The sequence below is a fragment of the Etheostoma spectabile genome, chromosome 4 (genome assembly GCF_008692095.1).
Source record: "Etheostoma spectabile isolate EspeVRDwgs_2016 chromosome 4, UIUC_Espe_1.0, whole genome shotgun sequence".
In the NCBI taxonomy this organism is placed as follows: Eukaryota; Metazoa; Chordata; class Actinopteri; order Perciformes; family Percidae; genus Etheostoma; species Etheostoma spectabile.
The window spans coordinates 34,347,556-34,362,824 of record NC_045736.1 but is presented as its reverse complement, the minus strand read 5'-3'; the positions used below and the strand labels follow the sequence as shown (position 1 = coordinate 34,362,824).

Below are 15,269 nucleotides of genomic sequence, written 5' to 3'. Positions count from 1 at the left end.
ATTTGTACTTTGTTACTTCCCATCTTTGGTTGTAGTTCTATCTAATTGCATGCAGAGGATCAAAATCCATGGTGTCGAGGCGTTGTGTCAGTCCCGTATATTCAACACAACAGCAACATTATTTCAGTCAACATCACTGCCCTTGCATTTGTTGGTCTTAATGTGCCTTTAGTGTCTTTCCATGTTTCATAACTTTAGTAACTGCCTTCAGTGTCTTGCCCCCCCCCCCCCCCCCCCCCCCCCCCCCCCCCCCCCCGTCCCCCCCCCGTCTTCTGAAATGACTTTCAAATGACATTGTTTTATGCCGATTGCCGTTGTTTGTTCTTGCGTCATGTTGCTTGCTCATGAAGGGGGATGGTAAGAGTGTGCATATTATGTGAGCAGGGTGGGTGGAGCAACTGCAAACTCCCCAGCTGACCCGCCTTCTCCTGCTCTGCTCTCTGCCTGTCAGTCTGCTAGTACTAAATTAGTACATTAATTGCTTACAGTTTATTAATGTTAATTCTGTGCGTAGCATGGCATGTGGTCTTTACTTGTTTGTTAAAGAAAAAAACACCCTAGTGTTTCTTCTCTCTCAGCCAATAAATGGTAGTGCCTGCTATTGTTACTTACAAGTGTCATGAAATAAATGTAAGTAGATTTGATTAGGGATACCAAAGGATCAAACCAATGCAATACTAAATTCACATTCCATAAAATGCTCTCTGACCTAAACTCTGTTTGTAGAGTTAAGGTCAGAGAGCATTCTTACATAAGGGCAAACACAGATGTAAGATGTAAAGACCTCTATGCACACGTACACACGGGCCACGATGGAGCAATCTATCGGATTGATTATGGGCCGATGGCTCTGTCTTTCCAGCCCCTCTGCTGTCATGAGACAGGGTCGGGTGGTAGTCCAGTCTCACAGCTCACGGTTTCCTGGATCTAACTCCTGAAAAAAACACAAGTAAAATAAAAAACACTGCATAAACTCTGCTACTGTGTTAATTTAAATATAAGCACACCTACATGTAGGCCTAAGAGATTGCAATATAAGCCTGTAAATACTATTAGGAGTATATGTCAAGGATGTATAAAGTTTGTTTTACTACGGCAACAGTGTTGATCGCATTAGTGATCTCTTTCCATTCCTCATTCTACATCCTACAGCCTTCAATTCCAGTTTTTAGGCTGCCAAATAGTACACAGGTTAGTACAAATGAACCTGAGGTATCAGGGTTTCAATCTCCATCTCTGAGAAGTGCCACTTCTTAGCTGGATTACGTCTAGCCATGTTGTAAATATTTGGGGGCGTGATATTTAAATTACAATTGTTTCCAGCCGCTGCATTTATCAATATACAACCATTCTTACGCTCTGATTGGTGTGATACGAACGTTTCATGAATCACACATGAAGCCTGTTGTAAGAGGATTTTGGCGCTGGTTTCTAGGTTAGGTTGATAAATGAGGGCCACTGTGACCAGATCTCAGTCGGGGTTAAATACAATCTGTAGTCTGGCTACATTCTTGAAAAAAGAATCCTGTGAGCATGTTAATAGGTCACCTAACACTGCTGTCTAACCCTGCTCTCTCAAGTTTCACAACAATTAAGCCACAGGCAAAGAAATAAGTAGAGCCCATACAGCAGCATTATTTCTCTTCACCTTGACGGCGCCATGTTGGTTGGACAGTCTGCCAGCTAATTTGCACATTGAGATCCAATCTAATCTCCAGAATGGGGATAACAAGAACACTTATTCATCCCAAGTATAAATGCCGGTAATCAAGTCATTTTCCAGATAATATATCCAGATACAGACCACATGTTAATACCAGGTATGTGGGGTCTTTGAGGGTGGACTGTCCTTTTAAAGGACATTCCTGCTCTTAAAATGCTCTATTGTAGAGCCATTTTCTAAACTTATGTTTTAATACAATTAAAATATACATTTTTATGAAATTGATAGCGGTGTTATTCCAAGGAATATTGGGAGATACTACTAAATATCCTGGTTTTGTGTTTAGAGCTACTGTTTTGTGTTTAACCAACTGTAACAACTAATTGTAGAAGATGAAGCTATACCCGGTAAAGCCAATCGGAACACCACAGTACAATCAGAGTGGACTGAGTATTCCTTAAGTTCCAACAATTCCAACACAGAGATTTGTATTCTCTCTAGGGGTTGTGTCAAATTAATGTCAGAAGGTGCCTTCTCCCAGTTAATCTGTCATTCAAATATCAATCATTGTAAGTGAACAAACCACGTAGTTTGATCCAGGACTGTCTGAATTTAGATTAAGTAGCTTGTGAAAGTAAGGTGTGTCAAATTTAGGAGGCTACACATGGTATTTTGATGTTTCAGATGCACATTAATTCAACGTTTAGGTAAGTATAATTATTGAATTGGACTTAACCCATGGGCCTATAGCTTTCTTTGGTTTAGCTGGAGTTTGATCTTCAAAGTCTTGAAGATCTCCATTTTGTTCTCTTTGGCGGCAACTATGGTGATTAAGTTGTAGTTTCAGGTAGGGCTGGGCAATATATCGATGTTGTCGATATCACTATATAGACTAGATATCGTCTTAGATTTTGGATATCGTAATATGATAAGTGGTGTCTTTACCCGGTTTTACAGGCTCCATTACAGTAAAGTGATGAAATCTTCTGAACACACCAGACTGTTCTAGCTGTTCTATTATTTACCTTTACCCACTAAGTCATTACATCATTTCCAAAGAATATTTATCAAAAATCTCATTGTGTAAATTACATTTTGTTATAGCACCAATAGTCAACCATACAATATCTTTGCAGTATCGACATCGAGGTAGTTGGTCAAGAATATCGTGATATTTGATATTTCTCTGTATCGCCCAGCCCTAGTTTCAGGTGTGTTAAGGCATTCACTTACCATTTATCCAGGGTTTTTCCTGGCTCAGAATGCCTTTTCTTTTTTGGGGGGGGCGCGAATACGCATGGCAGTAAGCATGACCGGTCTTCGTACACTAAAGCAAGGAGTCGGTGTTACCTTATTTTGGCAGAAATGTATGCCTTTTCCTGTTATTGTTGTCCTGTATTTTGCGTGAGTAAATAAAACCCCAATTAACAAAACTGGTTGAAAAAAATATTACAATTTAAAGAAATCCCTGGGGGAGTGTGGGATAGCCTGACCCTGGAGTTAAAACTAAGATTAGCTCTCCTATTCAAGTTTGTTTTGCTTGTTCTACGGCTGTTATTTTTATTCTCAATTTTTTTCATTTTGGTGCTGGTGATTGTCCTTTTGGAGCTACTTAAAACCATTTTGAGGGCGCCAACCATTCGTCAATGCAGGAAAAAAAAACATTTTGTTAAAGCACCAATAGTCAACACTACAATATCGTCAAAATATCGGCCTCGAGGTATTTGGTCAAGAATATCTTGATATTTGATTTTCTCTATATCCCTAGTAAATAGTATGTATATTTAGCATCCTATGTGTATTTTCTTTTTCTTCATAGAAGTGGTTTCTACCTCTCTCACCCAAGTGACGGAGCAGTACAGCAGCGCATGGCAAATGTCGGAGTTGACGTTTAAAAATAATGCAAATAAATCGGTGAATGCACTGCCCTGGTCTATCAACACAGATCCGTCAACCGGAAGTGCACGCGGACCGGGTTGAGACGTAATCATTCTCTATGCTATGTGTGTCAGCTAGATAGCGACTAACGAACTTTGCTGTTAGTGGAGTTTGTCTCCTTACTGTACCTCAACCAGCCGAATCCTCACAGTCTTTCCTAAAAGGGTGGGTTCGGGACTTTTCGCCACACAAACCTCTGACTCTGAATCATCATCCGACTGACACTGTAGACTCTGGCACTAGCACATTAGCAAAGGCACACTGTCTATCTGTGTCTCCTTCCCACAGACGTTTAAGTGTGCTCGTTTATCTCTAGGACCCTCCCCTCCTACACATTAGCAACTTAAAGTAGCCATTCCCTATCCTTCTCACTGTCATTGGCCTGCCAGAGATTCTGGATTCATTGACCCCCCCCCTTCCACGTTTACTGTGTAAAGAGAAGAAGAAAAAAAAGATAGGTGGCGCAAATTTACTGGTCGCATATTTGCAACTGGATGTAAAATTCAGTCACACAACCATTTTGTCACAGTCTGGAGCCCTGCAAAAGTGTCAACATCTTCATCCTCAACACATAAATGATGTGCTTGTATAGGTTCAGCTAGGTATAATTTAGAATGATTTTCTGATTGGGGTGAACTAACCCTTAAAATATTAGGGGTTGTCCTGTACATTTTGGATCGTTTTTACTAGTATTCAATTGAATTTTATTTATAGTATCAAATCATAACAAGTATCTTGAGACACTTTACAGATAGAGTAGGTCTAAACCACTCTATAATTTAGAACGTCCCAACAATTCTAGTAATTCCCCCGTGTGTGTGTGTGTGTGTGTGTGTGTGTGTGTGTGTGTGTGTGTGTGTGTGTGTGTGTGTGTGTGTGTGTGTGTGTGTGTGTGTGTGTGTGTGTGTGTGTGTGTGTGTGTGTGTGTGTGTGTGTGTTGTTGTTGTGTGTGTGTGTGTTGTGTGTGTGTGCGTGTGTGTGTGTGTGTGTGTGTGTGTGTGTGTGTGTGTGTGTGTGTGTGTTACACATATAGTTTATAGTATAGTGTACAAAGACATTGAATAGAGGCAGTCCGGGGCATATTGTGATGTTAGGTACCCAATAGCAACGGACTGTGTTCTGTTACATTCTGTCATTCCCATGCTACATAAAATTGACAAGTCAGCACTGGTCATTTAACCGTGTTGTCTCTGTGGACTGCAGGATATAGCTCTCAATACCCGCCTGAACCTCTTTTAAGTCCGTTATGTAACGGTGTGCGTGTGGAAACTATGACCGCATCTCAAAGCACAGCAGTCCCTGGGGCTCTGGCTCCTCACTGCTGCACAATGGCTGATGATAATCCTCAACACACTGGTTTACATGCTGACACGATGTCAGACATACAAATTGTGTTGTTTTGTGAGTCTGAGAGCTATTTGGAACCGTTTGTGGCCCTGCGGTCAGCTGCCTGAGGAATGTGATTGACAGCTGGCCTGCCTCAGTAAAAACCTCCTGTCCCACCACTCCTCCATATGCTGAAAAAACAAAAAGCGCCATCACTGCTATACTATGTCAGCTTTACTAACAGTTTCTTATGGTTGGTCATCGTTTGGATTTGAACAGTGTACATTTTTTTTTTAATTTCTTTCTTTCAATTCTGGTTCTTATCAATTCTTGATTCCAACTCTTAAAGGGGTGGAGTTGAAACAGATTCTTGACATGCTTATTTCACAGAGAAGAGGGACATTTTATTTCAACCTGAAATAAAGCCACAGTACAGCGGCGCATACTGTGCTCCTGGAAGTACGATGGCCGCTATGGAAACCAAAACTTGCGCATGTTTTGGAACCCATGATCTGAATCAAAACCCAATTTTCCAAGCAATTTCAATTTGAAAAAAAATAAAAATAAAAAATTCCTTTTGTGATCGTAAGTTTTTGGAACCGGTTCTTGATGCCTAGTCCTCCAGTTGCTACAGTTTACAGTATCCACACTTATTCAATTACCATCTAGCCAGAATTTAGAGTTTTTGTACCAGCTGTGTGCTGTTGGCTAGCACTAGTGCAGTGCTGTTAAAATGTTTCTGTTGGGAACGGGTTTGCTGATTGCTTGTCCTGTTGTATTGCTGCTTGCAGCTTTGTTCAGAACCGCTCAGCTAAACAAGTTCACACTCAACTAGGGATCAACCGATTTTGTGCCGATACTGATTTTTTTTTTTTCCCATGAGCCTTAGCCAATGTACGATACGGACCGTGATTGAACTTAACAAAACAATATTTACCAAATAGTAAAAACAGATGAGGTGGAACAAGTAAGAACAATTAGATAAATAATATTTGTTTAAAATGCTTTCATACTGGATTTGTTTTTGGAATCTGCTTTGCCATTTCTTTAAAAAGAACAAACAAAAACACAGAAGCAACAAACTTGGTGCATGGTCTGCACGTGAACTGCAGCGTCTCCAGCAAAACAGGGCTGCCTGTGGACGCCTGTCTGTAAATAATGCCGGGAAAAAACTATCGGCGAACGCAGCAGCAGTAAAAACGCAAATATCGGCCCGATATATTTGCCAGCTGATAAATCGTCTATCACTACACTCGACCCTACTCTTTCTTGTCTCCTGAGCAACACGCTTGCCATGACAGAGTTCCATCCCCTAGCAATGCCAGAGTATAGGCGTTATTTGCTAACAGGTAGTAGCTAGCTAATTTGGGACCAGGCTATTTCCAGGAACAAAAGTTTTCATTCTAGAAAGTTACATTTCTGCTGCTTAAATGTTTGAGTTTGCTACAATGTAGCATCTCCAGTCTGTCTCTCTACATCTGTTTTTTGAATGCACCGTAGCGGGCGGCGAAGAGCAAGCTGTTCCCAGCATGCTGTTTGGCATCATAACAGTTAATATGGTTCCTCTTTCAATACACTACACAGTGTGTACATAACACACTACTTATAAAAGTGTCCGGTAGATCTCAAGAACTCGCACTCGACACTGCACACTCAGCAAGTGTGTGTGTGTGTGTGTGTGTGTGTCTGTGTGTGTGTGTGTGTGTGTTGTGGTGGGTGTGTGTGTGTGTGTGTGTGTGTGTGTGTGTGTGTGGTGTGTGTGTGTGTGTGTGTGTGTGTGTGTGTGTGTGTGTGTGGTGTGTGTGTGTGTGTGTGTGTTGTGGTGTGTGGTCTGCTCAAACAACAGAGCTGCTGACTGCTGTTCTGCAAGCAAACAAACATATTTTTAATGGGAGCAGAGTAGTTGAGCTTAAAATATTAGATGAGTGATGAAGAGAACATGTAAAGCACCAAGGCTACGATTTTAAATTCTTATGATCCAAATTGCTGAGAAACCTTATTATTAAGTTACTGATGTTTTTATGGCTGCAACTATGGGTTTTTAGTATTGCCAAACCTGGCATTTATTTTCTGAATAAAGTCAATTTTTTGTTGGGTCTGAAAATTTGTGAAACATGTACTGTTCATCAACATTTCCTAAAGCCCAAAGTGATGTCAAATCGTTCATTTTCTCAGCTTTACCAGATATTCTGTTAAATACAGTTAAAAATAGAGAGAGGCATCAAATATTTTCAACAGAAGCTAGAACAAGGGATAGTTTGTGAAACATGATGTCATAGTATAGTTATTAATGTAATAGTCTTGCATTGTCTGGCTAGTCCACACAGCATTCCTTTGCTTAGCACCGCTAAGCACAGGGCAGAGCCACGGTGCCTCTGCAAAATAGCCTCGGGAAGCAACTTGTTTTGGTGGAACGTGTGCATTAAAAAATAGTTTTAGTCTAGCTAGCTGTCTGGATTTAACCTCCTGGACATCCAGCCAAAAAGAGTGAAATCCGGCAAAATTTCTGGCAGTAACGGAGCAATCTTGGATGTGGAAGTAGTGGATATAGACTATTAATGTAATGATTCTCACAGTTGATTTGATAATTCTTGTGTAAATGGAAATGTATGTGGCAATATCGGCCTGATGTTTCTTCCGGGTAGGTGGCAGGTCCCCGAAAACATGAACCTGGGGGTAGGAATCCCACCAGTACCTACACTGCTGTTACACCCAGCATTTTACAAGAAAAGTTATTCCTCACTGTCCACCAAAGCGTTTTTACCTGAGGCCAGCGTTTCTTATTGACACAAACAGTCAGGAAGGTTTTATGCACACAGAAATCCGGTTACTCAGGGAAATCATGTTACACAACTTTAGAACCTGTTGTACATGCAGCAGGTCCTTAATTACATTTATTTCCTACCTAACTTTGTTATAGCCCTTTTCACATCAATGGCTCAACCAGGGTTATACCCAAGTCGACTGTGTGTTTGAATGGGTTAACCCTCCTCCACGTACCCGGCAGCTTCAACAACAGCAGAGCCGAGTGCTACAATTCATTTCCCAGCAGTGTCCGCCAGATGTTCACTACAGCTGGACGGGAGTATGTCATGTTAGCTATTCACTGAATATGACCTGTAAAGCCCCACCCATTACTAGCATTTAAAGGAGAATTCCTTCCAATGTTTACGTTAATCTTGATCGCTATAAATATGCGTGTACTTCCTGACTCAAATCGGTGCAGGCAACACGGAGTAGCTGCAGCTACGTGTACAAGCTTCCGTCGAGCTAAAATGTCAGTTGTTGGAGCAAGTTTTAGAGCCTTTGTACCTCTTAACAGACACAAAATACAACTTAAAATGTCTGTGCAACATGAACATGACGACAAGATGCATTTTGAACTCAGACATTACTTAAATTCATCTACCTTGTCTCTATCCTGCCGGTAGTTAGCTCACCATGTTAGCTGCTAGCTGTTAGCTGCTTGCTGCCATTTGTGATGTTCAGCCAGGCTTCTGTGTTAATCATTACGCAGCAGTTCCGCGTGTAGTTGTAGCTCATCCATTTTGTGTGCGATCGATCTGGTGCTGGTGGGTAGGAGGCTTGGCAGTATCGATTCATGTGGTAGCCAGTTTCCATTGCCGGGTTAGCAGCATTCCTTGCTTCTTAGAGCTATCTGCACACTGTTTACCTATTCCTGCTACACCGGGACTTACCGGCAAACGTATTTCAAGATGGCGCATGATTCTGCAGCGTCCACCCCAGTTCATGCAAGCGTACATGTCAAATTCCAAGCAAATAGGAATACTTGAAATTGATTGAGGTGGTCATTATTCCTGAAAAAGGACAAGTTTGTGAAGGGCAATTCAGATTTTGATAATGAACAACTACAAACGTTACAATGTAGCTTTAAGGGATACACCCATGTTGTTATACCCATTCCAAAAGCAGGATAACCTTGGTCCAACCCTGGTAGGTGGTTTGAAAGGCATTAATGATGAGAGACAGACAAGATGCCACTTTGGGATTTTTTTCAGCTTTTTTTCTTTCAGCCATTCCAAAGATTTAAACTAGCAGTATTCCAGCCTCAGACTTGTTTCTCTCTACACATGGTGACCATGTCCCACATAGAGCTACTGTAAATTCTCAGTTTGTGCCGGTTACTGTTGAACCACGTGTTTGTTTGTTTTTACGTTTTAAATGACAATATTGATGTTTACTCTGCAGACTTGTGATTCTACCGGGAGCTGCTACATCAGCGAGGGTCTGGCTGCTTTGATCTGAAGACTGTGAACATAAAGGAGAAGCAAAGGAAGCTCGTGACTCATCAAGTTTGGATGCTGAAGTGGGATTTTTGTTTTCTTTGAACTTGTTTTACAGTGATGTCATCTGCCAATTGAATAGAGAATGTTTGTCTTGACCTGCATATTATGATAAAGCATGAAAACATCCTGCTGCTTAGTGGGAAGGAAGCTTGATAAAAACGGATGTAACCATCATAGAATGGTCGTGAGAAATTCCCGTCAGAAAACATGATGGTGACACTGCTTAACGAAAGACGGAGCATCGGTTGGCTCTAAATGTAAGCTAAGGTGCGTGCGTGCATGCGTGTAGGAGCAATCGTTTCCACGTATATTTTGATAATATTGGATGAAAACATTAGATGCCCACTGCTACTGGAAACCCCTCGCTTCAAGTGGTGGAGTTTCAGTTGCCTAAAACTAAAGTTGGTCTAATTTCCGATGTTTGACATTGCTGCCAGTTTGGATTGTATCCCCCATGCTGTGGTGGGGGTCGCCACACTAGGGAACGCCGTTGCCCTGTGTTGCCCCAGGGAGATTTGACGGCTTTATGTACTGACAAAAAAAAGTGTCAACCTTTTTCAGTTGTTGGGTTTGAATTTCTCCAGATCTGTTGGTTTATCTCGGATCTTATCAGATCTTAGTCATGGTTAGTCACTAGAAGTGAATGACTGTAAAATCTTCTGTGATATTATAATTTACATACACAGTTTCACATATTCATATATAAAGTCAGTTTTCTGTAAATTCAATTGAGACTGTTAATCTTAAAAATCCTGTGATTTCAGTACTATGAAGTCATCATGGTCATTAACTCCCAGCATTGCCTGCAAACTCCTGAAGCATCAAATGCTTTTTAAGTGACTGTTAACAATAATGCAGAATTTGTATCAGTTGACAAATGTCTTGCACTTGGAAACTGGATAATGCTAGATATTTTTAGCCTGGGTTTTGATCACTTGGCTCATGGACATGTGGATAAAGAACTTTTGCTGGCATAAATGCAAAAGCTATGTAAAGTAATCCCGGGTCACATTTAAGGATAATTGTAGTTAAAATAGTTTAAAGTTCATGTTTAAATTTCATACTCTTTACAAAAATGTGTCTGTTATAAATACATGGGGAAAAGAAAAGCAGAAACTAGACACGTGATGGGTGAGAGTATATCCTGGAGACATGCAGGACATACACCGTGCTGAGCGCAGCTGATTTGATTTCATGCACACTTTGATTTTCACTGTAATCTCATTGGTTAAACCTAGTGGTGCCTTGAATTTGCTAGTCAGGTAACATTTAGATAGGCTGTTATATTTGTCTTTTATTTGGCACTCCAAAGACATTATTCATGGTATATGGTCTTGATAATTTAGTTTCTGCAGTATTTTGGGTGTGATTATGAATGAGTGAGGAATGATAGATGTATTGTTACTATACATGTATTATTTACTGTTTTGAATTGTACTGTTTTTCTGTAGAACATGTATTTGTTGAGTAAAATCTAATTTTAAAGGGAACTGAAGATGGAATGTTTGAACAGGTGCCATTCATGTTAAAGGTTCCATGACATGGTGCTCTTTGGCCTAATACTATATCTGAAGTCTCCCTATATAGAGACCTTAGTGGTCCCCTAATACCACATCAGAAGGCTTGGTGCAGAATTACAGCCACTAGAGCCAGTCCCACAGTAAGCTTTCCTTTAGTATGTGCCATTTCTGAGTCTGTAGCTTTTGAGGAGGGGGGGGGCAAGGTGGAGGCTGGGTGTGTGGCCTTGACCAACTGTCACTTTGCTTGTTTAAAAGCCATGATGTCTCTCTCTCATGGGTGGGCCAAATTCTCTGGGTGGCCAAAGCAGAGAAAGGGGAGGGAACCTTGCCCCTTATGACCTCATAAGGGGCAAGATTCCAGATCGGTCCATCTGAGCTTTTATTTTCTCAAAGGCAGAGCAGGATACCCAAGGCTCGGTTGCTATTTCTAGCCACTGGGGACCATATGCACGCTGGGGGAACATATATTAATGTTAAAAAAAAAACTCCAAAGTGAAATTTTCATGCCATGGGACCTTTTTTAAAGGAGTAAAGCCGCAGAGCTATTTCTGAGCGTTTCAGGTGGATTACAAGTTCTAAACTGTGATGACTAGGATGTGTTTCTTGTTGAGATATAACGACACTCAATCTAAGTGTTGCTAAAATCAGCCCCAGGCATAGTGGTGAGGTGTAATTGTGCCTGCGATGTGAAGAAGAAAAAAATCAAGCTTAGAAGCATGTTGGAACATTTGTACTGTGAACCACAGCAGAATCTTGTATCTCAGTTGATATTTTTGCCCTGAAACCAAAGGTCTGAAGTCTGTTATGTTGAACTAAACTGGGACCCTGAATGTTTTCAACGAATCCTATTTCTTTTTTAATTGTACTACCTCATGTTTCTGCAGAATTTTACATTTCCTTTTCTGAGCCATACTTACATTTTTTTCCTAACAAAGACATTCCTCAGAGACCGCCTGGTAGATTTCCAAACTTTTATTTAATGTCATCAAAGTATTTGTTAGATGTGTGCAGTTTTTTTAGGATTGTGAATGCATCACATTGGTTTGGAATAAGTGACGTTTGACGTCTCTCTGTTGCTTTGACTGTTTCTGTTTTTGCTGATGCATTGTAAGAAAGGGGTTTACATTGGTTCAGATGTTTACACACCTTTAGCTCAACACAGGCCGTGATGTACTTGGGTTAATTTCTTCAACTTCTGTGAAAAATGGTACCTCAGTTCCCAAAATGTATGTGCAGTATTTTTGTGTAGGGTAGGAATAATCCTCTTGAATTAATGGTGAGCTAATGGTAGTGCTTAGCTTGACATATCCGCTCACACACAGTTCTTTATTCTGAGTTCTGAGGAACTGCTTTAATTTTACTTGAATTTAGGGAAATGTACTAAAAATATCAAGAGATTCAAGCAAACCCTCAACATATTCCCCTTACGAGTGTGTAGCTGCCCCTGGACGTGTTTAAATGATGTACCGGTCTAGTGTGCACCAGCACTACATTTGACTAAACTCCAATCACTAATGGGTCACTTTTGTTACACGCAACACTTTTCTATGCAACTCTGCCTCACTGGACACACTTTTCAGATGACTTGACCCTTTATTTCAAAATAACAGTCCTTGGTTGTACATGATGCTAAAGCCATTTGCTTGAATTAAAAGAAAACTGTTTTTATTGCTGACTTTGTGCATTTCTGGGCTCTGTTTCAATAAAGGTTGGAAATACCTCGTATCTGTGGTAATTCTTAAAAAACATTTCGACATTGATTGAATGTGTAGGATACGTGAGAAGATGTTAAGTATAGCTTGAGAATACTCCGGAAAATCACGTGTATGTTTCCATGAAAGTTAGCCGGGTGTGCCTACTTGGAAATAACTGACACTAATTTACATTTGACATGTTTACTGTGTAATTAAAGCTTGATTTACTGCGGTTAGATTGGAAATGTAAGTCCAAATGTAATGGACTTTTCTTATATAGTGCTTTTCTAGTCAACAACTACTCAAAGCGCTTTCACACAGAACAGGAACCATTCACACACTGTGGCCGAGACTGGTTCCAAGCACAAGCTGCCACCTGCTCATCAGATAAACACACACATTTACACTCGAAAGGCGCAGCATTGGGGAAAACTCGGTTTTCGGTGTCTTGCCCAAGGACACTTTCGACATGGGACTGCAAGGCCAGGGATCGAACTGCCAACCTTCCAATTGGCAGGCTACCGCTCTACCACTGAGCAACAGCCACCCCAAATACCCTCACATATAGTTTAAAATACAACTGCAATGAAGGATTTTAAGGAGAAGGCTTTCATTATTTTTGGAATTGTCAACAAATCCCATGAAAAGACCAAAGTCCATCTCTTACTGATTACCCTACCCCGTCTGTGGCACTCATGCCGCCGCGTTCATGTCATATCGGAATTCCAACTTGTAAAAAGCTTTCACTTCAACAACTACATCGTAATTGACATTGATTTTTATGAGAGCTCCGATATATTTGACTTTTGCAAACCCTAAAACAGCTGGGCAGCTGTAGATAGTATAATATAGTTATTAGACCACAATGGATCATTTAACCCTCCTGTTGTCCTCAGGGTCAAACTTGACCCATTTTTTTAGTTTTTACTCCAAAAATATGTTTCTTTTAACCAAATTAACCAAAAAAACACAGTTGGTTCAATACAACATCATTGTATTCCGGATGTCATATTTTACAGTATTTGGATAAAATTTTTTTTTAAAAAAGTTTAAATGGTTTTTGAAAATATTTCCTTACTAAACTCTGACAAAAGTCATCTTTGGATTTTAACTTAATTGTCAAAATATTTCATAATTTCTGCTTTTTAACTCAAAAATTAGTTATAAAATCATATAAATGAGGTTTATTGACCATGAAAAATAATTGTTAAACTTGTGGTAATAGGTTGGTTTAAGGGGTGTGCATACTGGCGGTAACTGGGGGAGAAAGCATAGAAAACATTGAATAAAGCAAAAAGATTTTTATTATAGAAACAAAGTGTTTTCAGTTTTCCACCGGGAGGATAACACAAGGGTTAATGGGATTTGTTGATGATGGCACCTTATCTTTTAAAAGCCAGTTACTCCATTTTCAATTGGGTTACACTGGGTTAAACATTTGATATGACTATGTTCGAGAGAAAAACTAAAGAAATAATCATTTATACTTTTTTATTAATCCTGCAAGTGAAATTACAATGTTTTACTCTGTTATTACACACAGACAGCTTCAGGTCCCATACATGCACAAATGGAGTCAGAGTGGACCTTAGCAGTTGGAGGTTATGTGCGTTGCTCAAGAGCACATTGGCATCTCTTCAGCTACCAGTCCACCACCATACTTTGGTCTGAATCCACAACCATCCCGTTCCTAACCCCGCTCCCTAGAGACTGAGCTACCGCCACTACCAAATGCTAAATCATTTTACACTAAATGCAAGTCTGAAGTGTAAAGATGTATTACCTGGGGTGACCTCTAGCTCCCTCGGATCAGGGATGCTCCAAAATCATGGTAGCAGCTGTCGCCATGGTCCCGCTACACGTTCTGCGGTGCCGTGTTCATCTTGCTACGCTCTGCGGTGCCCAGCTACGTCCTGCTGTGCCTTGTAATGCCGCACAGTGCCCTGCTATGCCATGAACTATGCCATGAATTTTTTACTGTTTTTTCTATTTTTGTTATTTCCACTAACCCCAACCGGCCCGTCAGACACCGCCTACCAGGAGCCTGGGTCTGTCCCAGGTTTCTGCCTAAAAGGAAGTTTTTCCTCGCCACTGTTGCTTGCTCTGGAGGAAACTACTAGAACTGTTGGGTCCTTGTAAATTCTGGAGTGTGGTCTAGACCTACTCTATCTGTAAAGTGTCTTGAGATAACTCTTGTTATGAATTGATACTATAAATAAAATTGAATGGAATTGAATTAGTTGGAGGAGTCCTTTGCACCGCCCCGGGTTTGAATTCAACCCTCTCTCTCTCTCCCACTTCCCTTTCTATCCACTGTCGCTATCCAATAAAGGGAAAAGCCCCCAAAAAAATCTTTCAAAAGAAAAAAAGGTGTATTACCTGTCTCTTTGAAGGGTATTTATTTCCCCTTCTTTTTTTGGAGTTCTAATGTGTTCAGTGTCAACTGAAGCCCATCACATTCAGGTCGGAGGGCAAACTGAAGCGCGGATGTGATGAAAACCTCCAGAGAAGATCATCTTTCTCTCAGTCAACATCACATCCAACCTGTTCATCATGTCATTCCCTTATTATTCATAAATAAAAGTGATGAAATTTAATTATCCAAATGTAATCTGTTCATTATTCTGTTTACTTTGAGTTTTCAATGCATAAATCGAATGCAAACGCAATTCATCAATGTGTAATTTCTTTATTAATGGATCACAGTTAAACGCTGAAAAAGTCTTCAGTTATTCTATTGGGACTCTCCATACAGGTCTACATCGGTCATCCAACCGATTTGAACTCAATTACATTTTATTTATTGTGACAAATCAGAGCA

General features: G+C 40.4%; 1 protein-coding gene across 2 annotated transcripts in view; it reads left to right on the top strand.

Moving 5' to 3' along the window:
- Window positions 1–12,479, top strand: part of LOC116687642 (serine/threonine-protein kinase 35) — a 17,616-nt gene extending 5,137 nt beyond the window's left edge. The window contains exons 3-4 of one of the 2 annotated variants that reach the window (XM_032513185.1): window positions 9,137–10,765; window positions 11,281–12,479. The gene's annotated coding sequence lies outside the window, so the exon portion shown is untranslated. Of the gene's footprint in view, window positions 1–9,136; window positions 10,766–10,957; window positions 10,970–11,280 lie in introns of those variants that run through there. The other variant, XM_032513186.1, reaches the window with a different exon arrangement.
- The last annotated feature ends 2,790 nt before the right edge of the window (window positions 12,480–15,269 follow it).